Source organism: Malaclemys terrapin, chromosome 8 (assembly GCF_027887155.1).
Source record: "Malaclemys terrapin pileata isolate rMalTer1 chromosome 8, rMalTer1.hap1, whole genome shotgun sequence".
NCBI lineage: Eukaryota > Metazoa > Chordata > Testudines > Emydidae > Malaclemys > Malaclemys terrapin.
The window spans coordinates 28079816-28101977 of NC_071512.1; the positions used below are offsets into that span (position 1 = coordinate 28079816).

At 41.2% G+C, this 22162-nt stretch overlaps 1 protein-coding gene across 2 annotated transcripts in view; it reads left to right on the forward strand.

The window, feature by feature from the left end:
* TENM2 (teneurin transmembrane protein 2) overlaps nt 1-22162 on the forward strand; it is a 1031222-nt gene that overhangs the window by 279189 nt on the left and 729871 nt on the right. The window contains exon 1 of one of the 2 annotated variants that reach the window (XM_054036716.1): nt 11208-11243. The exons of the other annotated variant lie outside the window; for it this stretch is intronic. The gene's annotated coding sequence lies outside the window, so the exon portion shown is untranslated. Of the gene's footprint in view, nt 1-11207; nt 11244-22162 lie in introns of those variants that run through there. 2 annotated transcript variants of the gene reach the window in all.

The following is a 22162-nucleotide window of genomic DNA, read 5'->3' on the forward strand; positions in this document are numbered from 1 at the left end:
TTTGCCAGATTTGTGTCTCAGAGACCATGTCTTAATTATTAACTAATTGCATGAATGTTTTGGAGCCTCCATGGATACTCCTAAATAGAGGTTCCAAGTGTTTAATTGAATTTCTTTAGGGAGAGTGTTAATCATTCACTTAAGCAATATATTTATATTAGTCAGTGAAGGAAAGAAGTCAAAGGGCTAATAGATCTAGTGAGCAAAGAACTTGCTTTTCAGCTGCGGGCCATGCAGAGACTGCTGATCTCTGAGGAGCCCTTATCCTGGAGACAGCTTGCTTTCAATATACTCCAGTGGCTGAGGAAGCCAAGGATATGACTGACAGCTGTTCTTTTTGGACCCAGAAAGAATGGATGATGCTATTGTTGCCCTTTTATATCAAAGTATTTTATATCTGGTGGATTAAATAGCTCAGGAGGTAGAATTTTTTGGTGCAATATGCATTACTAGAAAAGCCCTTACTTTTCAATGGGAAATGTTTTTAATTCTAGGAGGCTTGTTTCTCTCTCTATCTATTGTGACAAAGTTCTGTCCTTGACTCCGTGGGTCCAGCATTTCCTGACAGATTTTTGCTAGCCTCAGAGGCTCACTGTGACCCTCCACATAGCCCCTCTCTCTCTAGAGGTAAGGGTCACAGTCTACTGAGCCATTTTCATCATAAGCCAGCAAGGGAGGTGAGGAGAAACAACCCACCCTCACACAGTCTCTGTTGTCTCCCAGTATCGGTGATTAATCAGGGAGGGGAGGAGAGGGAGGGAGCCCAGGCCCACCCTCTACGCCAGGCTCCAGCCCAGGGACCCTAAACTTAGCAGCTATGAAAGCTGACTTTTTGGAAATAGGGTGTGTACAATTTCCCTGGGCTACTTCCCCACAGCAGCCCCCACTCAATATCTTCTTCACAATTACCTCAAGGCCTCCTTCCTTGCACCTGATATGGATTCATACTATTTCATTCCTCCAACAGCACAGCACAGCTCCCTCCTATAGCTCCTGACACCCACACCGCACTGACTAACTGGGAGGCTTTTAACTAGTTCCAGCTAGTCCTTGATTGGCTTCAGGTGTCCCAATCAATCTAGCTGTCTCTCCTGCCTTCTAGAAGGATCTTAATTGGCCCCAGGTGTCTTGATTAACCTGGAGCAACTGCCATTTGTTTACCATGGTACCAGGGATTTATTTAGCCTGGGGCTAACATACCTGTGCCTCACTATTTTACTGTAGCCATCTGGCCTTGCCCCATCACACTATGTAGAAATGTAAGGAGAACAAACTGTTCAATGCTTAACAAATTTCATACAGTACCTTTTTTCTGAATGCTCTTTTATTTGAAGGGTACACGTGTGTATCCCTCAGTGGCAGTTGTACATATGTGTGAATTGTGGGCATCTTGAAAGATGATTGTGGCAGGTAGATTAGATAAGGTGGTTGAAATGTTCTGTCAATTTTTGAATTGTTGGCAGTCTATATCACTCCAAAATATAGATCCTGGAAATACTACTTTGGGCTACAATATCTCTTGTACATAAAACCCACCTTTAAAAACTGTATGCGCAGTTTTGCATGTCCAAAAGATTAGATACAAGTTTGCAAGACTTGATTGTGCCCACAAAAATATGTGCACATAAATCTCTAGTTGTGTTCACACTTTGGGCTTTGTACACAAATCTTTAATTAAAAAAAAAGCCATATCAATTGAAGTAAATATCTGGCAAGGACAGCCCTGGTACTCAGGGTATGTTTACACTTTGGGGGAGAGAGAGGGAGAGGGAAACCACAGCAGCTTGTGTCAGAGCCCAGGCCAGCAGAACTGGGCTTGCACTACAGGACTGAAAATAGCTGAGGCTGGCTGTAGCCTGGGCTCTGAGTCCCACTCCCATCACTGAGATTCAGAGCCAACCCAAGTGGGAACGTCCGCTACATTTAGTGCTGTAGAGCACACCAGAGTCAGTTGACCCGGGCTCTCAGACTCGCTGCTGTGGTTTTTTGGTTTTGTTTTGCCATGTAGACACACCCTGTGTCCTTATTCATCTATTGCAAAGTTGGAGAATGACTGGCCACCGCCAATACCAAGAGTGAGCCGGGGAGACCTCGTGCACCCACACACACCCCCTGCTGGACCCTATCCCCTGAGCCCTAAACCCACCAAACCTAGCTGAATCCCGCCACGTGAGGGTCACCCCATCCCCATTATCCAGCCCGCTTGCTTATACCCATGACTGTCCCTGCCTCCTGTATGGGTGGTGGACCCTCACCGTTTATCGACTGTCTCCTGATCCCGCCCACCGGTTACCCACCCCTCATTGGGGACATCGCAGTGTGTATATACTATGTGTGCTGCCCAGCCCCAAAACACCAACATACCCCCTTACTCTGCATGTTACCCCCAATGACCAATGACTAACGCTTCAAATTTTCTGTATCGTTTATTTCTTTAAATATTCTCTAATAAAATTTTGTGGTAGCTGTGTTGGTCCCAGGATATAAGAGAGACAAGGTGAGTGACGTAATATCTTTTTATTGGATCAACTTCTGTTGGTGAGAGATACAAGCTTACACTGAGATCTCAGGTAGGCTTGATATTGCCTCTTTTGCATAATACTTTCCCTGATTAATTTACGGTATTCACCTTTTGAAGTTCAGTAAGATTCACTAACGATTAGGATATCTATGGCAAATTATAACATTTTTGCAAAGTAAGTGATTCTCCACAAAAGAGAAAGAAGAGTGCTCCTAAAATGAGTATTAATGTATTTTGACACTTGTAGTTTTTCATACTTTACCATAGACTAATGTGGTGGCATGTTCCTCGGGGTAGGAATAAAGCTTGCCTTTTTTTCTTCTACGATGCATCCGTTGGTATGTCAAAAACAGTAAATAATAGTGTTGTATGATTTTTTTTAAATGAAGTGTTAATAATATTGGACCTTGCTAGAAAATGGTTACATCTTTAAGTTGGCAGGAGAGAAAGGAGAATTTCAGCATGCAGGCTACTGAATTGTGTTTCTATTGTACTTCTATTGTCAACTGCCTGCCTGCCTATCCCTCCTACACCACACCCTCCAGCTTAGATGTATATATTGTAAAGTAATTCTTTTCATTTCTGATCTTTCCTTCTTTGCATTATTTCACAGTTTATATTTCAACATAAATGAGAGACTGAAGTCTATTAGTTTTTTCCTTTTTAAAAAAATCTGTGAAGGGGATGGGAAGGTGGTGCACACAGAATGTGTGGGGTGCAAAATCCTGGCCTACACAAGCTATAAAATGTGTTCCTTCTAATATATTAAATAGGCCATAGTCATCGCTAAGTCTTGTGTTGTATGAATGCATATGTAAATGTAATATGCACAATGTGCGTCAGTTAAAATATCGAAATCAACATATATTATTGGATTCGTTTCAGAAAATGCCTGTTATACATGTAGAGCTTGATTTTTACCACTGACTCAATCCAGTTTTGCACCAGTGTAACTACATTTAAATCATTACATTGAATGGAGTTATAACAGTGTAAAACTGATATAACAGTGGTGAATCAGGGCTGCAATTGTTTGGGGTGTGGACAAGGGTAGGTATCTTGGTACCTTTCTGTGCTACCAAACGCTGTCTTGGTTAACAGCAGTACCTCAAAGTATGATTTTAGAATCTCAGGATATTGAATAGTGGGTTTTGTGATCTTATTCTTAATGCCACTGCCAAGTTAGGCATCCTACTTGTAATGATGATGTAACATAGACTTGTACATTTTGGTTATGTTCACCCTGCATTGTAAACCTGTCTTAGGGACTCAGGCTCGTGGACTCACTGTTTAGACACTCAAGTCTGTGCTCGAGTGTCTAAACTGTCTTGGAAACCTGGATTTACAATGGCTACACCCGGGCCTCACAGTTGTGCTAATGCATCCATGCAGCACTGCACATATGTTCTGACTTGAGGCTATGTCCACCCTGCAAAATGACAGGGCTCGGACCCAATTCATAGAAGGATTTGGGCTCCGACTCACCCCACAGCAGGATCCTAGGAGCCTAGTCCTGAATGCATGCTGACCAGAGTCCAACTGATTTGCATGAGGATGGAAGCAGAGCTTGGGCTCAAACCTGAATTAGAGCCCAGGCCTAATGTGCAACATAGAGATATTTTTTTAGTCCAGAGGGGACCATTATGATGATCTAGTGTCACCTCCTATATAATATAGACCAGAGAACCTGATTCAGTCATTTCTGCATCAAGCCTTCTATTTGAGCTATAACACATGACAATTACAATAGTGCCAAGAAAAGTGTTACATGTTGGTGTGTGTGGGGAGGGGGAGATACTCTAGAACCTCTATTAGCATTATTTTTTTCTATTCCATCTTCAATTTACTATGTTTGCTGGATGTTAATTTTGTTTGAACACAAAAGCCATGAGAGGGAAATGAAGAATAAAATTTCTATGTAATTTTGAAATTAATCTGCTGTTTTATGTAATTTACAATTTGTTAACTATCAGTTATAGTCACTACTTTCTATTGCAGGTGGGCACAATATTTTGTGGATCATAAATTCATATTAGAAGTAGTTCCTCATTGGGTAAGAATATCACTTAAACCTTCAGTCCGCAGAGGCCCTGTGAGTGGGCAGACACCTACACTTATACAAAGCCTAACTGAATTCAGTGTGCTGACCTTTCTGTGGTTATGAGAATCTGGAGGTCGTGGGTTTATTTGCTGGATCAAGGCATAAATTATGTCAATGATAAACATGTAGAACATATACAATATGGTAATTTTCTGAACCTTGCCATTTGCCTCCTTTAAAAGTTGCAGTTAATACTGCCTGTACATGAATATGCTATCAATCTTTGACATATGACATAGTTGTCATACTAGGTATTAATACAAAATAAGAAATTTATAGTGTTCAACTTTATTATAGCTGTCTGTCAGAAAGTTCTGAGGTGCATTTCTTTAAAGTCTCTGTCTCCTGAGGAAAAGGGGATAAGGCAGTGTGTCCCTGGACAGGATCTATGACTCATTATGTCAATCAAACCCCACTTCAGAGGGGAATAAAGAGATTTGTATCTCAAAGCTGTGCATAACGACTTCTCAGCTTTTCATTTCATATTTATGAGCGGTTTACTTTGAAGTGTTTATCAGGCAATACGCAGAAACATGAGAGAGCATTGCCTGAAACCATGTTCGAGTGTCTAATCTGTTAAATGCTTGCTGAGCAGGCTAGTTCATCAGTGCATGCAATGCAAAAAAGAAAAAAAATAAACTGTTTTTTAGCTTTTGAAGCAGAATCTTTATATTAACAATATAAAAAGGATTAATAATGCCAAGCATTTTGAAATAATTGTAACATATAAAACTTACAAAGGTTGGCTGTGTACTGTATTAAATTGATAGTTCCTTGCTTCAACAGAAGCTAGACATAATTTAAAAATAAACTGACCCATTTAATATGCCCTTCCACTCTGAAGATCGGAATTTACAGTGACCACAGGATTCTGATTGCCCTCAGCCTCCTAGATTAGGTAATCATAAGGGTAGAATTCTCCAGTTCTTTAGATGGAGGGCAATTTCTGGCAGCTGATCAAAATACAGCAGTAGCATTGATCTTTAAAGGAAAGAAGTATTCCACAGTATTGCCCACTGACTCTCTGCTGTATATGCAGTGGAACTGTGAGAAAGGAAGTAGGGTTAAATGGGGGAGAAGCCATAACTTTAGGCAAGACAAATGGAGCTGCCACCATTTCTCAGTTTAGCATGTTCAGTGAGTGGGATAGGATGGTAGATGTATATGATGATTGCCATTACAGTTCAGTGTTACTCAGTGGTTTATTCTCTCTCTTCTGAAATCTGCTTTTATTTATTTACATAACTATATTGTGTGTGTGGGTTGCGTGTGTTCATGAGATCTTCAGTTGATGTTTTTAGATAAATAGGTCTTCAGGATGCCACTGAATATACTGAGGCCATATAAACTTTTTTATATATGGCTTTTAAAAAAACAAATAAAAGCCAGATTTTATCTTTTCAAAAATAATTTCAACTATTTTATTAATCTGTTTTTTATTCATTATCAATGTAATCGGTTCTGTGCCAAACACAAAATGCAAGTACTCTGCTGCAAAGAGCTTTCTCTTTTGCTGTGCTATTTAGAGAGATGGCTTCAGGATATATGCCAACATTTTCAAAAGGACCTTCTAATTTTGGATTACTTGATTTTTAGGGTCTTCCATTTAGGACTTTTGAGGATCCATCCCAAAGTGTCGCAAGTACCCATAAATTCAAAATCAGTGGGAACTGTGGACACTCAGTATTTCTGATAGCTAGACCTTAGGTGTCAGTTTGGAAACACAATATCAAAAACCATTTCTGGAAATTTTGGTCTTAGTTCTGTTTTCTTCATCTGTTGGTATGATGGTTACATATATGTTTACCCTCTCCCAACTCTCTTAAAAGTATCTCAAATAAAATTAACTTACAACACTAAAAGGCGATTTATAAAAGAAACCCTAAAAACTTTGACAAGGGTGCGATGTAGGGGAACTTCACAGAAGAATAATTTGTCAACAAATCTGCTCATCAACCTCCTTGAAGCCTTAACTAACTCACAGAGAACAAAGGAGCAAACACAGCACCACGAAGACTTACAATCAATATGAAATTTAAAGAAAATGTGCTGTTCTTGTACTAGATATCTAGAGATGCATGGTCTGCGAGTGTGGGGGAACCTTAAGGATCCAGGTGCTAAAAGCCAGCCTCTCGGGTCAATGACAGAGAAACAACTCTGAGGTAATAGTCAAATCCTGCTTCCTTCCAGTGCCGAAGACCTGAAGCACAGAGGAATTACCATACTTTCTGAGAGTGTACAGTGGCTGAGAGGCAATGGAGAAGCCTGTGGGAGTGGTGCTTCACAGCCGGGTTCTCTGCCAGATCGTGCACGATAGGGGGTGGGAACTGAAGGCAGAGCAGCTGATATAATGATTCCTTGGGCAATCATAATCCCCCCTTCAAACTTAGGTGAGATGGGGGAGAAATGCGGATGCAACTTGGGCCATAGAGGCTGGTGCAGAATGTGGGAGGAGAGGGTTCTGTTATTCCCGCCCTTGCAAAGTTTTCCTGTGCCAATCCTGTTGTTGCACAGGGGACCATGACTGGGGCTTAAGGAATGCAATAAGGTTATAAAATTTACTTACTATGGAAAGAGCAGGACAGGACAACATGCAAAAGATGATCCTTTGAGAAGATCTGTAAGGTTCAAAAAGTGGGAACTAGCATGAGGATCAGTGAAGAATTCAATTTAACCTTCCCTCTGCTAAACCCTAATAATTCTGTAATTAGTCTATGAAGTCATAAAATTAATAGCATCCAGATATACTTGACCTTTATCAGTGAGACACGAATTTATCTTTTCACCTGATCTACAAGATACTTATAGAACAAGTTAAGCAACTTAAAAAATATGATCAAGTGCACTGTAAAAATAGCTGCATGGAACAACCTGCACAGTAGCACTCTTTGAAACCAAGCAGGTTTCAGTCTGTACCTATTTGTAGCATTTACTGATAGTAGTTCCTTACTAAGAATTTATATATAGGATTTATCATATCTCAGTATAGAGAATAAGCAGTGGAGACCAGTTAGATGACAAATTGGCTTTTATAGTAGCTATTTATAGGGCAGAAGTGTTTTATCTTGGAATGATTAGTACTTTTGATATTACAAAAAGGGGGGAAGGGTGTAGTAGAAGTCACAAGAAGAAAAATAGCAATGTCTTATGTGTGTGTAATGCTCAAGGAGGTAAATCTAGTGGCCCAGTATTTATTTCTATTTATCAAGTGTTTAGTACTCTGGACATGGAAAGAACAACAAAAAGGCGCACAAATGCTGGGTTTGTGCTACCCAGGCTTGACATAGTTACCTTTCTGATCTAGCAACCCTGCTAAATCACACAGAGGGTGTTTTGTACTAATGAGGTGTCATCGCTAGGCAATGTCTTTCTCTTAGGACCCTTGGATCCCAGTACAGAAGCTCTACCACTTGAGCTAAAGGAGAATGTTCAATAGAACCATAGCCGTGAGTATGTCACTCCATACACAGGGTGAGACCCATTGCTAGTAATAAAATTATTAAGATGGAAGTCCAAAGTCCGTGATGAGACTGAAAAAATCCAGGAAACGTGACTTTGCTGGTTCGGATGCATAGAGAGGATGAATGAAGGGGACTGAAGCTAAGATAATGTGGCAGGAGATGGTAGTAGGAGAGAGACCCCAAGAAAAGCTGAGGAAGCAATGGATGATTGCATCAAAGAAGAGGGTGAGCAGGTGGACCTTACTGCTGCCTCAGACAGAGGGGGTGGATGCTTGCACAATGACCTGCCGCTAATTGATGGGAAAAGGGGATGGGGATTTAGAAGACTGTTGCAAGTAAACTGTTAAAACAGGTCACCAGATAATTTCTCTGAGGTAAAAAGAAAGTGGATACTCACCCATTTAATTATGTGAGGTGTGTACAACCTCCTTTCTGCAATGCTGATAACAGAGAGGGTTAATTTTGCAGAGGTGGAGGAAATGGTGGTACTCTTCTAAACTCTGCCCACCAAATGTGACATCTCTCATAGCAGATTGATCAGATGATCAAAATCTGATCATGCAGGCTTTGCTGAGCTTCTCAGGCTTGGCTTCCTCCTCAGGGGGGTTCAGCGATATTAGGGTGACCAGACAGCAAGTGTGAAAAATTGGGATGGAGGGGAGGAGGTAATAGGAGCCTATATAAGAAAAAGACCCCAAAATCGGGACATCTGGTCACCCTATCCTTGGGGAGGCTGATTAAAGGCATAGACACAATGGGCACAGGGCCCTGACTCACATGGTCATGTGATGTCAGAACATAAGCTTTCCAATAGAAATAAAATTGTTTCTAGCTCTCATGGTTGTGAAGAGAAGTTAGAAAATGTGACCCAAATATAGCTGGTCTTTGCTCCTGGATACACCCAAGGCTTTGTTCCTCATTCTGGCCTTTTGGCTGCACAGTGCAGACTGGAAATAAAAGTGCTGGTATCTCCTAAGCACCACCCACTCATGACACCACTCTCAGTAGACTCTGTAGATTGGTGATTTCCCCCCATCTCCCTTTCTACTATGCCTTGATCAGCAGTGAATCAGTTAACAGTTCTGATATTTAAACTATCATCATTGGGTATTGGAGCTAGGACCCCAGTGAGATAAATAGAGTGGTTCTCCTCTCCGAGCTATTCTTTGAGGTTCTGGGCAGAAGTAAGCAGGCCTCACTGAATCAATTTACATTCATTTTTAAAATTTTCAAGCTTTTTTATTCTGCATCCATAGTGCTGGAAACAAGAGCTGCTCAGAAAATTGAAATTAGTAAAGTCAGAAATTTCAAACAAAAAACCTTCATCTGAAATAGTTTTAGTTTAAAGGAAAACTGTTTTCCCGTAAGAAATTTCTAATTTGAATTAAAAATTTTCAATTCAAATGGACATTTTGAAATAAGCATTTTGTTTTTCATTTTGATTTAAAATATTTGTGTGGGGGGGGGAGTTGCTTGGTGTTTTTTAAAAAAAATACATTTTAAGTCTAAACAAATTTCACTTTGGCATTTCCTATGGGAGAAAAATCAGAATTGTCACTTTTACATACCCAAAAATGCAATTTTTGACACCCATATTTTTTTCAAGGGAAATATTACTACATCTAAAATGTCAATTAGCTGTGTTGGAAACTTAGTTTTCATTTCAGGTAGATTCTGGAGAACAAGTTGGTCAACTCAAAAAGAGAGTTGGAGATCACTGACTTGGCATGATCCGGTCCAAGAGTGAAAGAAAGAAGTTATGTTTGTTGAAGAGCTGGGGGGAAAGTGACACCAAAACTTCAAGGAAAGCAAAGCTAGCAGTATGAGACTGGGAAGCAAACTGAAATTTAGGCTAAAAATGCCAAGGGAACTGATCATAGTAGTGCTCCTTTTAAGGGGTGGGACAGACGGATGACAATAGTATGTGCCTATGAGCATCATAACCAAATTACAAGAAGCTAAAGTGAAAAATCTGGCACTTTCTTATACAGTGGATTTTCTATGGAACAAAAGGAAAGTGAGAGCAGCAGTGACATCGCTCTTTGTGTGTGGAAAATGTCACTGGAGGGAAGCAGAAAGAGGGGCCAGGAAAGTGGGTTGCATTTCTTCCTTCCCAGCTTCTACAGAAAACTGATAACAATGATGTATTCCTAACAAGGCCGACTCCTCGGGCATATCCATAGTGCATTTTCCTGTCAAATAGCTACTATTGTGTACATTTAAAAAAAAGGCCTGTGTTCATGGTTGCATATTCATTCTACAGATGATAGAAATTGGCATGTAAAGGAAATCCCTATAGTAAGAGTGTATATTCCATCTGCAGGAAAATTCAGGACCAAAAATAATTGGCTGAGTTTGTGCCAACTGCTCCATTTATAACAGCACAATAGACAATGGGCATGAAAGTAACTAATTATCTTACTAGGTTTGAAAATGAAAAGATGAAAGCAGCTTATAATATCAAGTAAAGACATTTCCTGATTTCTTCATTATGAATGAAAACAATATAAAAGTGTTGCTGCCATCTATTTGGCAATAAATACATTATCTAATAGCAGTGAATCAATCTCCCTTGATGTTTAATTTGGATTTTTTTTTCTTCAGGGTTCTAGTGATCAAATAACTTTGCTGGGAAGTTTCAGGAACTATGAGAACACCTTTTCCCCTTTCATCTGCAATTGCTTCTAGGAGAGCTAAAACATTGGGAAACATGTTTCCAGTTCAGGGGGACGCATCTATCACTGCTAAAAGTGATTTGAGTTAGTCTTTTGGTAGATACTTTTAGCAGTGTTGGAAATTTTGAGTTGGAGACTGGCACCTCTGGCATTGCTGAAGCCTGTTATGAATAACATCACTTAGAACATGTACAGCGCAGTACCGGGTTCGGTAGTGGCACAGGGCTCTTTTATTCTATTGTATAGGATGCATTTTATGGTGCCACTTTTTCTAGTTGACATGTTTACAGTAGAGAAGCTCCTTATGACTAAACAGCTGACAGCTGCTAAAGCCAATAAACTCTTTACACGTGCCTGGGGACCTTCATAAAATATTACCAATGTTCTGAACATGTGAAGTGAAGTACAAAAGAAAACACATAAGGAATCCTCTGATGGCAGCGTTTGCAGATACTTCCATGACGCCCAATTAGCCAGTTATAAAGGTATGAAAGCTGTGACTTTTACTGTTTCTTAAAAGCAAAATTTATTGGGCATATTCTTAGATATGAACAGTGAATGTTTAGTTGTTTTCATGGGATATTTAAGCTTTATTTTAATAACAGAACAGCCCGAAAAAGAATGCTTATCTAATTCATCACAGTATCCTCAGGAATGTGTACTTCTGATAAAACATTTTCTAGAGACTTTTCCATACAGAGAGGCAAGTTTTTTGAGTAAAATAATTGAGCACAGACTTGCCCACTGATGTACATAGCTTTACTGTAAAGAGACTCTATCCACAGGCATGCACATATATATGGACATCAAAAGGTAATTGAGCTTAAACGGCCTCAAATCCTTTTATGATCAATACTAAGGTGCTTTTACAACACCATCTATGTGACACAGATAAGCTCATGAAAGTGCCCATCTAGAATGCCACTGAAACATACCATTTCTACAAGGTGTCAAATGAGCTGATAGAGCCTGCTGGTACCATAGTCTAATAAAACTGCTGCCTAGTGTTGAAGAGGCTGGATTGTACAGTATGAATATGAGTAGATGTATATAACCATCTAATGCAGCTGGTTTCAATTGTGATAACACTTCGTTCCTATCCTGAAACTTGCTTGAAAGTGGAGTACATTTTGAAAATCCAATCAGTGTCCATCATGGAAAGAACTAATGGTGCAGAGACAGGAGTGACTAATGGATACCGATGAGCCAGTTGTTGTGAATTAAAGGTCCATTTTAAAATAATAATTCTATCTAGTTTCTTTTATGGTTCGTGTCAGTTGTATCTGAACACCACACAAGATTCTAAAGTGTGCACATAAAGGTACAATGGTCTAAGTTACTTTGTGCTTCTATAAAGTTTTCTAGTCAATGACTTAAACCATTTTATAATTAAACTTTCCAACACTCTGTAGGTAGATAAATATCTCAAATGGGGAACTGAGGTATGATTAGTAGCATTGTAGATATTCAGTTACTTAAATGGAGATGTAAATTGAGTCATTTGCCGAGCTGGGAATAGAAACCATCCTTTCTACCGACCCAGTCCTATGCTTTAACCACTAGACCAACATTTCGCTTCCTTTATATGCTCTTTTTGAGGTTTAGATTGAATTTTAGTGCTCTGGTTGGCTACAGTTTGGATGGCGTGCCTGGATTATGGTTGGGGAAATGCACTGGAATATTACTGGAAATTAGTATTTTATGTCACTTTTTATGTATTTTCATGCATGGATATTGCTCACCTTCGTATGCTAGCAAAATTTAGGGTTGGAGTTTTGTCTTGCCTTGCACCCCATATATTCTTGTTGAAGTGTGTGGAGAAAGACTATAAACTACAGCAGATTCTAGCCTCAACTGACTGTCATTGCAGAGACAAGTTAAATCCTTCCTCCAGCTAAACTCTTTGACTTCATTTTAGTTGAGTTGCTACATGTGTAACTGAGGATAGAATTTGGGCCAGTATTTTTTCTTCCAAAGGGTAAAGTTTAGAGGCTGCTTTTAGCCTTTGTTGTGAGAATGTTAAACCAGATAGTGTTGCTGCTAATTATCAATGCCATACAATAACCCCCTTGTTTATCTTCGTTATTGAGTGAATACGTCTTGTCATGAGTGATGTGGTGCAACTAATTCCAGAGTGGCAGAACCACATATACTTTTGCAGCTGCTCCTAAATCCTGCTTGTACAGAAAAACTGATTGTTGTAGTTTTTCATCTGAAAACACTTCTCATGTCTTGTTGCCACTTTCCCAACTAGTGCAGAAAATAGGATTAGAATTGTGTCAGGTTACCGGTCATATCCAACATCTCTCCAGGCATTCAGCAGTCATACTAAAGAGCAGGCTTTTTTTCCCCCCTTGTGCCAGGAAGCCATCATTGTAATTCAGAATTCTGAGTTGAATGCATGTATGTATTGTGCACAGTCAGTACACAAAATGAGGGAAATATGGCCTGGATTTTAATTTAATATCAGAAGAATGTCCCTATATGCTAAATGGTAGATAAACAGTGGTTTGTTTCATTAAAGGCAGGCAGACAGATATCAACCTTTGGAACAGAGTTACTTGCAAGCAGAAGGAAACCTTTTTTGTAGTTGGTATGCTACTGGTGCCCTTGTAGTTAAGGTTGCCTGACAATTCACATTTTAAGACCTTGTTCTTCTTCGAGTGATTGTCCCTGTTGTATTCCCCTGAGGGTTAAGCATATGCACTATTTGCCTGCAGTCGGAGAACTCTGAAAGTCATGCCCATTGGTCCACGCATGTACAGTGACTTGCCTTGTGCCTCCATCTGAGGTGATAAAGGGTGGGGTAGACCTACTGTGTCCCCAGTTCCCTCTCACTGCTGCACGATCCAGGCTGGAACTTTCAATGTCCTCATCTGACATGCTTCTAAAAAATCATAATTTTACGTAGTTTTACGTTTTCTCTGTAGTTTTATTGGTTTATTTCTTTTCTAGTTTAGTACTTAATAGATTTAGAGTGACTTGAGTTTTTTTTCCCAACCCTCTACCCTGACCCCAAGGCAGGTACCGGACTATGCCTTGGACACTCGACTTCAAACTTTGCACCTTCTGCCTGTGATGCTTCTTAGTCAGCAATGACCATCAACGCTGCCTCTTCTGCCCGGGAAAAGCTCACATTAGGGTTAGGTGCAGTATTTGCCAATCCTTCCGCAGCCGGAGCTGCCACTTTGTCTCTGCAAATATCTCATGGAGATGGCTATGAGACCACACTCGGACCAGGCCGGGGAACCCCCCTGTACATGAGTCCGATTCAGTGAGGAGTGCACCTCCTGCTACTTCGGCCAACTCCAGTGCCAGCCAGACCACCCCTGCTGACCTCATGGTGGGGCCTAATTGGGAGGATCGGAAGCACTCCCATAAGCAAGGGGCTAAGTCTTCCTCTAACTCCAAGAGAGTGGATGCTTCCTCCACTAGCTTGGCCCAAGGGGACACAGCACATTCCAAGTCCTACAGGCAGAAGAAAAAGCCCCAGAAACTATGGGATCCAACAGTTTGGGTGATGAACCTCTAGTACTGCCATCACTGGCACCCCACAAGGCATGAGACTCACCCATCCAGGGGAAGTCTTCAGTGCCAATACCAATGACAGGGAAGGAAAAAGTGACCCACACACCAGGAAGATCCAGACTTGTCTGAACCCCAAGAGGTCTTTGCTTTACCAGACCCAGAGTCTCCTCCTCCGTTGGAACCCTCCACTTCCAGAGAGATCATATTCCCTCCATGGGATGTGCCCGGAGTATGGAGCCTCTCACTCTCCTCACAAGTCCTGTACTCTGTTCCATTGGCTCAAGCGGTACGACTGTTGGAACCGGAGTCTGCATTCCTCTTTCAATGAATCAGAACTGGGAGAAGAACCACCTATACCGTACTGCTGCTATGCACCATCATGGAGACCTGCACATCCATGGAAACAGCTACCCCTCATCCCCTTGGAACCACTGGTACCCCATGCCATGGGTACTCCAACAGCCTCTTGCGGATCTGGCTTATGTGGCCCTGGGCACAGTGTCCTCCTTTGAAATCTGCCTGATCCATGAGAGAATCACTGCCTACTCCCTGCCCCCTCCCGTCCTCCCAGAGGGGTCCATTGAGCAGATTTGCAGATTCAATAGCAAAGGAAGACTCTCTTATACCCTGGGCCCGATGATTCTACTGTACCTGGCTGTGTTCCCATTCTACTCACCAGACAAGGGTGAGCAAATTATGCCCACTGATAGATTTCAGGTGATTAATGCCATTATATCTCGCGCCTTGAATAACCCTTATGTACCACCAGGACTTGCCTGTCTCTTCTTGACCACATGGCTTTGTGCACCTTTGTGACCTCTTTCACAGGACTTCACCTTCACTGCCTTCAGACATGGTCCCACAGTCCATGCACTCACAAAGCCATTTCTCTTAAGGACCTTAAGCTGACAGTCCCAGGCAGGATATTGTCATCTCTGATGGTGGACAGAGCCACATCATGTATGCATGGGAGTTCACTTTCATCACTCCTCCCCCAAACAAAAGTATCATCACAGACATGTCCCTGGTAGGCTGGGGAGCCCATATGGACGACTGCATGACTCAAGGCACACAAACACGTAAAGCATCAAGGATGCACATAAAGATTCTGAACTTCGAGCAGTACAAAAGGCTTGTAAATCATTTCTCTCACTCATTTGCTCTCATCATGTACGGATCATGTCAGGTAAAACCACCACTGTTTTCTATGTCAACAAATGGGGGAGTGAGATCCTCTGCTCTATGACCAGAAGCAGTCAACCTCTGGAACTGGTGCATCAAATGTCAAATCACCATATCTTCCTGGGATGCAGAATGTACTCTTAGACTTACTCAGCAGACACTTTGAGATTGACCACGAGTGGGGACTTCATGATACAGTGCTACACAAATCTTTGAACAATGGGGATCCCCAACCAGAGATCTAGTCTCTTCTAACACCAACAGCAAGTGTGCCATGTACTGTTCCAGGGAGCTCTTGGTCATCGCTCCTAGGGCAATGCTTCACCTACTGTCTTGATCAGACCAGCTCAACTATGCCTTCCTTCCACTCCTGCCTTGAGTGCTCCACAAAATCTGACAAGACAGGGTGATTGTCATCCTCCTCAATTTCTTGCGTATGTCGTCCTGTCCACTGATTCCCATCCCAAACATCCCGGATCTCCTGAACCAGTATGAGGGCAAGTTTAAGCACATCTGATCCACCTCAGGGCATGGTGTTTGGATAGGCTTCTACATTAGAACAGGCATGCTCCTCAGCGGTACAAGACATTCTCTCTAACAGCAAGAAGGACTCCATTAGACAACGTTACTAGGCCAAATGGAGACATTTAATCTTGGGTGCAACATAAAGGGGTTCTACCAGAAGAGGTGGATATCTCCCTGATCCTGGAGAATGTTCTGTCCTTAAAGTCATTGGGTCTTGCCCTCAGCACTTAACAGTCCATCTGGCAGTGATCAGTACGTAACAGTCTCCTGTGGAGGGTTACTCTGTTTTTATGCACCCACTAATTGCTAGATTTCAGAAAGACCTCCTCAGAACCTTATTCCTATCCCCACCAAACAGTTGCACCTTAATGGGACTTAAATTTGGTACACTCAGCTTTAATGAAACCCCCCTTTGAACCACTGGCATCTTCCTCCATGTCGCTCCTTTCCAGGAAAGTTGCCTTCCTGGTTGCTATCACTTTGGTGAGAAGAGTCTATGAACTTAGAGCTATGTTGACAGACCTGCTGTTCCACAGGGATAAGGTTTCCTTACATCTACACCCTAAATTTCTACTGAAGGTGGTATCTCGCTTTCACATTAACCAGTCCATTCACTTATCTGGTTACTTCCCGAAACCACATACCTCTGTAGAAGAATGTGGATTCCATTCCCTCGACATCTGGCATGCTCTGGCCTTGTATGTGCAGAAGGGCTGAAATTAACCATGCAGGTATCTGCCTCAGGCTGATTTTCTTTTTAAAAGTTTCAGCTACCATGGTTGATCATATTCTGAGGATGAGATTAGGGAAAAAATGTGTTGGCTCATGTTAAAAATGTCTTACAACCATTTTGTTGGGAAACTCTGGCACCTCATGCATTGGGACATAGACCTGAAATTTGCCAGGGGAATGTCCAGGTGTCAGGAATATGGCTTTTCCCATTTTTCCTGTAAATTTGGAGAAATTATAATCTTCCTACAAATCTCAGCACCTTCTCAGTAAGACTCGTTAGTGTTTGGCAGCTAAACTATCCAAAGATTCAATCCACTTTGGGTATGTGTCAGGCCAGGGCTGAGCAGGCCTTGCCCTACAGTTGCTGTTCCTGGGTGTCTGTGACGCCAGGCACTGGAACTCAGAGCAGGAGAATTGTCTCTCCTGTGATCTACTGGCACCCAGGCAGCAAGGAAAAAGAAGGAATCACCTGACTAGAATGCAGAAGGGTAAGAGGCAGTATTGCCAATCCCAAAGGATTAAAAAAAAATCACATTACCACATTTATTAAGGGGAGTTTGGATGCTGATCCAGGAGCTCTTACCCCTACATCTGCCCATCCCCTGCCCAGGAATTATTCTGCCCCATCAGTTCTTACCCCCTCAGCCTCACTTTGCTAACTACCCCGCTACAGACACAAAGTTGGGAGGTATTGCCAATGTGGAAGAGGACTGAAATATCATGCAAGAAGATCTTGAAAACTGGAGTAAAAGAAATGGGATAAAATTTAATTGTGCAAAGTGTAAGGTCCTACACTTAAGGACTAACAAGAATTTTTGCTATAAGCTGGGGACATATCATTTGGAAGTGATGGAGGAAAAAGACCTAGGTGTATTGGTTGATCACAGGATGATTATAAGCCACTAATGTGATGTGGAGGTGACAAAGGTTAATGAGGTTCTAGGATGCATTTGGTGACGTATTTGCAGTAGAGACAGGGAAGTGTTAATATCATTATACAAGGCACTGGTGAGACCTCATCTGGAATACTGTGTGCAATTCTGGTCTCCCATGTTTGAGAGATGAAGTCAAACTGGAACAGATGCAGAGAATGGCTACTAGGATGATCCAAGGAATGGAAAACCTACCTTATGAGAGGAGTCTCAAAGAGCTTGGCTTGTTTAGCCTAACCAAACAAAAGCTGAGGGGAGATATGATTGCTCTCTATAAATACATCTGAGGGGAAAATACCATGGAGGGAGAGGAGTTACTTAAGTGTCAATGTGGACAAAAGAACAAATGGATATAAACTGGTCATCAACAAGTTTAGACTTGAAATTAGATGAAGGTTTCTAATCATCAGAGGAATGAAGTTTTGGAACAGCCTTGCAAGGGGAGCAATAGGGGGCAAAAAACATAACTGGCTTCAAGATTGAGCTTGATAAGTTTATGGAGGGGATGTTATGGTGAGACTCCTACAATGGCATTTAGCTGATCTGCATCTGCTAGCAGCAAATATCTCCAACAGCTGGTGATGGGACACCAGATGGGGAGGGTTCTGAGTAATTTCAGAGAATTCTTTCCCAGGTGGGTGTCTGTTAGATCTTGCCCAAAAGCTCAGGGTCTAATTGATCGCCCTCCAGGGTTGGGAAGGAGATTTGCCCCCAAATCAGATTGGCAGAGACCTTGGTGGGTTTTTTTTGCCTTCCTCTGCATCACAAAGCACGGGTCACTTGCAGATTTAAACTAGAGTCTCTGTAACTTGAAGTCTTTAAATCCTGATTTGAGGACTTCAGTAACTCAGCCAGAGGTTATGGGTATATTATGGGAATGGGTGGGTGAGGTTCTGTGGCCTGCAATGTGCGTGCAGAAGGTCAGACTAGATAATCATGATGGTCCTTTCTGACATGAAGTCTGTTTTCCAACTGTAAAAGGGTGTGTGACAAAGTTCCTCCTCTATCTTGGTGAGTCCTGCGCTTATTGGCGGATTTTCTTGCCTCAGAGATTCACCATGTGAGTTGGGGAACAGCCCAGAGACCTTCCCCTCTGGAAGAATCCACAGTCCACATCAATTGGGAGGTTTGGGGGGAACCCGGGCCCGCCCTATACTCCGGGTTCCAGCCCAGGGCCCTGTGGACTGCAGCTGTCTATAGTGCCTCCTGTAACAGCTGCATGACAGCTACAACTCCCTGGGCTACTTCCCCATGGCCTCCTCCAAACACCTTCCTTATTCTCACCACAGGACCTTCCTCCTGGTGTCTGATAACGCTTGTGCTCCTCAGTCCTCCAGCAGCACACTCTCAGCTCCTTGCGCCTCTTGCTCCCAGCTCCTCGCACCACAAACTGACGTGAGCTCCTTTCTAAAAACCCAGGTGCCCTGATTAGCCTGCCTTAATTAATTCTAGCAGCTTCTTCTTAATTGGCTCCAGGTGTCCTAATTAGCCTGCCTGCCTTAACTGGTTCTAGCAGGTTCCTGATTACTCTAGTGCAGCCCCGTCTCTGGTCACTCAGGGAACAGAAAACTACTCATCCAGTGACCAGTATATTTGCCCTCTACCAGACTCCTGTACCCCACTGGTCTGGGTCTGTCACACGTGATAACAGCTCTCCTCACAGGGGTGTGGAGCAGATTGATTGAAATTTTGAATCACTGAGATATTATACCAATGAGCCCCATGAAGAAATTTGTAATTTTTTAATTCAGTGCATGATTTGAATGGTGTTGTAAATAAGACTAGGACCACACATGGAAAGAGGATAAAAAAGAAATACTGAATAACTACCCATTCACTGAATGAGGCAGGTGTCTTGAGGAAAAAAATAGTATAAGATCATGTAATTAAAGTCATAAATGGATATTCACAACTGGGCTGAATTAAGGTTGCATGGTCAATCTTACCTTTGGCATTTTTGAAGTTTTGGTGCATGGCTTTGCAACCTTAATGATTTATTAAAATATTTTTAATGTAATATACTACTAATATCAACAAACTGGTTGTCAACAACCTCCCCTCCCTGCCTCCCCCCAAAACCCCTCATCCAATCTGTAATATTAGACTTTGTGGTCTCTGAGCTAGCAGTGAGGAACAGCAGGATTGTGAAGAAGAAAATCAAAAGCATTTTGTTGTGACTAATCAAATACTAGAAAACAAAGTTCTCTTTGGCTGGTTCAGTCCAGTTTCATTCAGTAAACTTTCTTAGATTAACAGATGATCTTTTGATTGCTAAGAAGCTTTAATGTGTGTATTTAATTTAAATGTTTATTACCTAAAAACAACATGTTCTGAACCCTCACAAAATTCCAATGTGAGTGTTTATCGTATACAAACACTATTCATTATTGTGCCACTTCTGTGTAGACTGTTGAGGTGGCTGCACTTTATTGATAGATGTGGTGATTCCTGCCGTGTTCCCATACAGTTGGTATGCTCAGCTAGTAAAGTCTGTAAACCACTTTATTATCTATTTGGCTGAAAGGTGCTTTATAAATGTAAGATCATTAACGTTAAGCAATTAAAGTTATACATTGGTTTAATTATGAAATGTTTGGCTTTGTAGGCAAGCAGTAGCTAGAACCTAATAATACTTGAAGTACAGAAAATAAGTAGTCTGCTGACCTTTTTGCTCTGTGGTTAACCATTACACATAGCTGCACGGTAAAGGTCCACCTATTCATCCCTGCTATGTTTCTGTATGCTATCTCTTTCAAAACCTGTTGGCATTAGAATCAGCTGTATATCTTTTCCACTGAGAGGGTCTGCTCTTCAAGTAGACCTGTTCCCTGGTGTTTTAAGGAATTTCGCCACATTCAGGTCTGCACTATAAGTACACTACATCTTATACTTGCTCCTTTTTTTGGCAGCAAAGGATTTGAATTTTTTAAAATAGATGGTTGCATAGAAGAAATGGCTAACCCTGAACTCACTGTAACACAGACCATTGAATTCACACACTAATTCTTGCGTCAAGCTCAGTAATTTAATGGTGCTATCCTTTGAATGGGTGTGGAGTCTTTTTCTGAATGGGAGGTTTCTACCCTCTGTGACATCAACAGTGTTAAATAGGAGAATTTTTCAGGCATATGCATTTTAATTTAATCATGCAAACCCCATTAATCTCAGAGCCATGTGGTTAATTTCCTCCACATAACACAGAAAATGTCCCTTTTTCTTTTTCACATTAAAACAATTGAAATGCAAGGTGATGTATAAGTGCAAAGGATATATAAGCAAGTGCGCGTATTAAAGGAATTTTTCTGAGAATCTTAATTTGGGTAAAACAATAATGCAGGAGAGCAATAATCAGAGGCTTGGATCTTCAGACTCCTCCTAGCAAATATCTTCAGTTTTGGAGTCTGAATCTAAAATGCACAATAATATACAATTTGAGCCAATATCTAATACGTTGGGATGTGGAATGGAACATAAACTGTGAAAAAGGAAGCCTAAGATAGCATTGACATATATAAAATATCAGGAGATTGAAAAGATTAGTATTGTTACCTTAGAAGATGAATAAAAGCGGGTATGATAAAAGTGTATAAAATAAGTAGAGAAGTGTCTGTCAGGCATGTCTGTTCTCCCTGTCTCATAACACAAGAAGGGGAGACTTTCAATGAAATGAAATGAAATGTTGTCAAATTCAAAACTTTTTCATGTAACACAGCACTTAGACTGAAGAACCCATTGCCACAGGAAGTCATTGAGGCCAAGAATTTAGCAAGATTTACAAAGGGATTAGACACTTAAATGGACATCTAGAATATCCATAGTTGTTATAATTTTGCAAGGAGTATATAAACCTCATGTTTCAGGGCTTAGGCCGATCTCTAATTGTTAGAGATCAGAATGAGACCTAATGTGGAGGGCAGATTATCTCAGGTCTACCTATTGCAGTATCCTTCCTCTGAGGCATCTTGTATTGGCCACTGTCAGAGATAGGATGCTGAATTAGAAGCACCTTGAGTCTGGTCCAGTATGGCAATTCCTGTGTTCCTATAATGTGCTGTTAACCAATCTAAACCTCTATCTAAAGAACCGGTAAAAATACCACAGGCTTTGTTTTCCGATCTTTCTGTGAATAGAATTGTACTTCATTCATTTAATCGCACCCTGTGGGAATATTTATGTAGCCACATAAGCGATGTAGTAGTTTACGGTAGTAAAAGTCAGTTTGAAAACTGTATTAGTATATTACCGGTAGCTTAATATTGATTTCAATTTATATGTTAGAAAACTGCTTTTGTACTACTGGGAAACTACATAATGCACTTGCATCCTGGACTTGATGATCCAGTAGTTCCTTTCTATCTCTTGATATTGTGAACTTAAGATCAATAGCCTACTTTTACATGGCAGGTTATCTGTACCTTAACGAAACATATGGAATTAACTGCCGAAGTTTAATTAAAATAATCACAATTGAAGATGTCTTGCTGGTTAATAGCTCCTATAATATT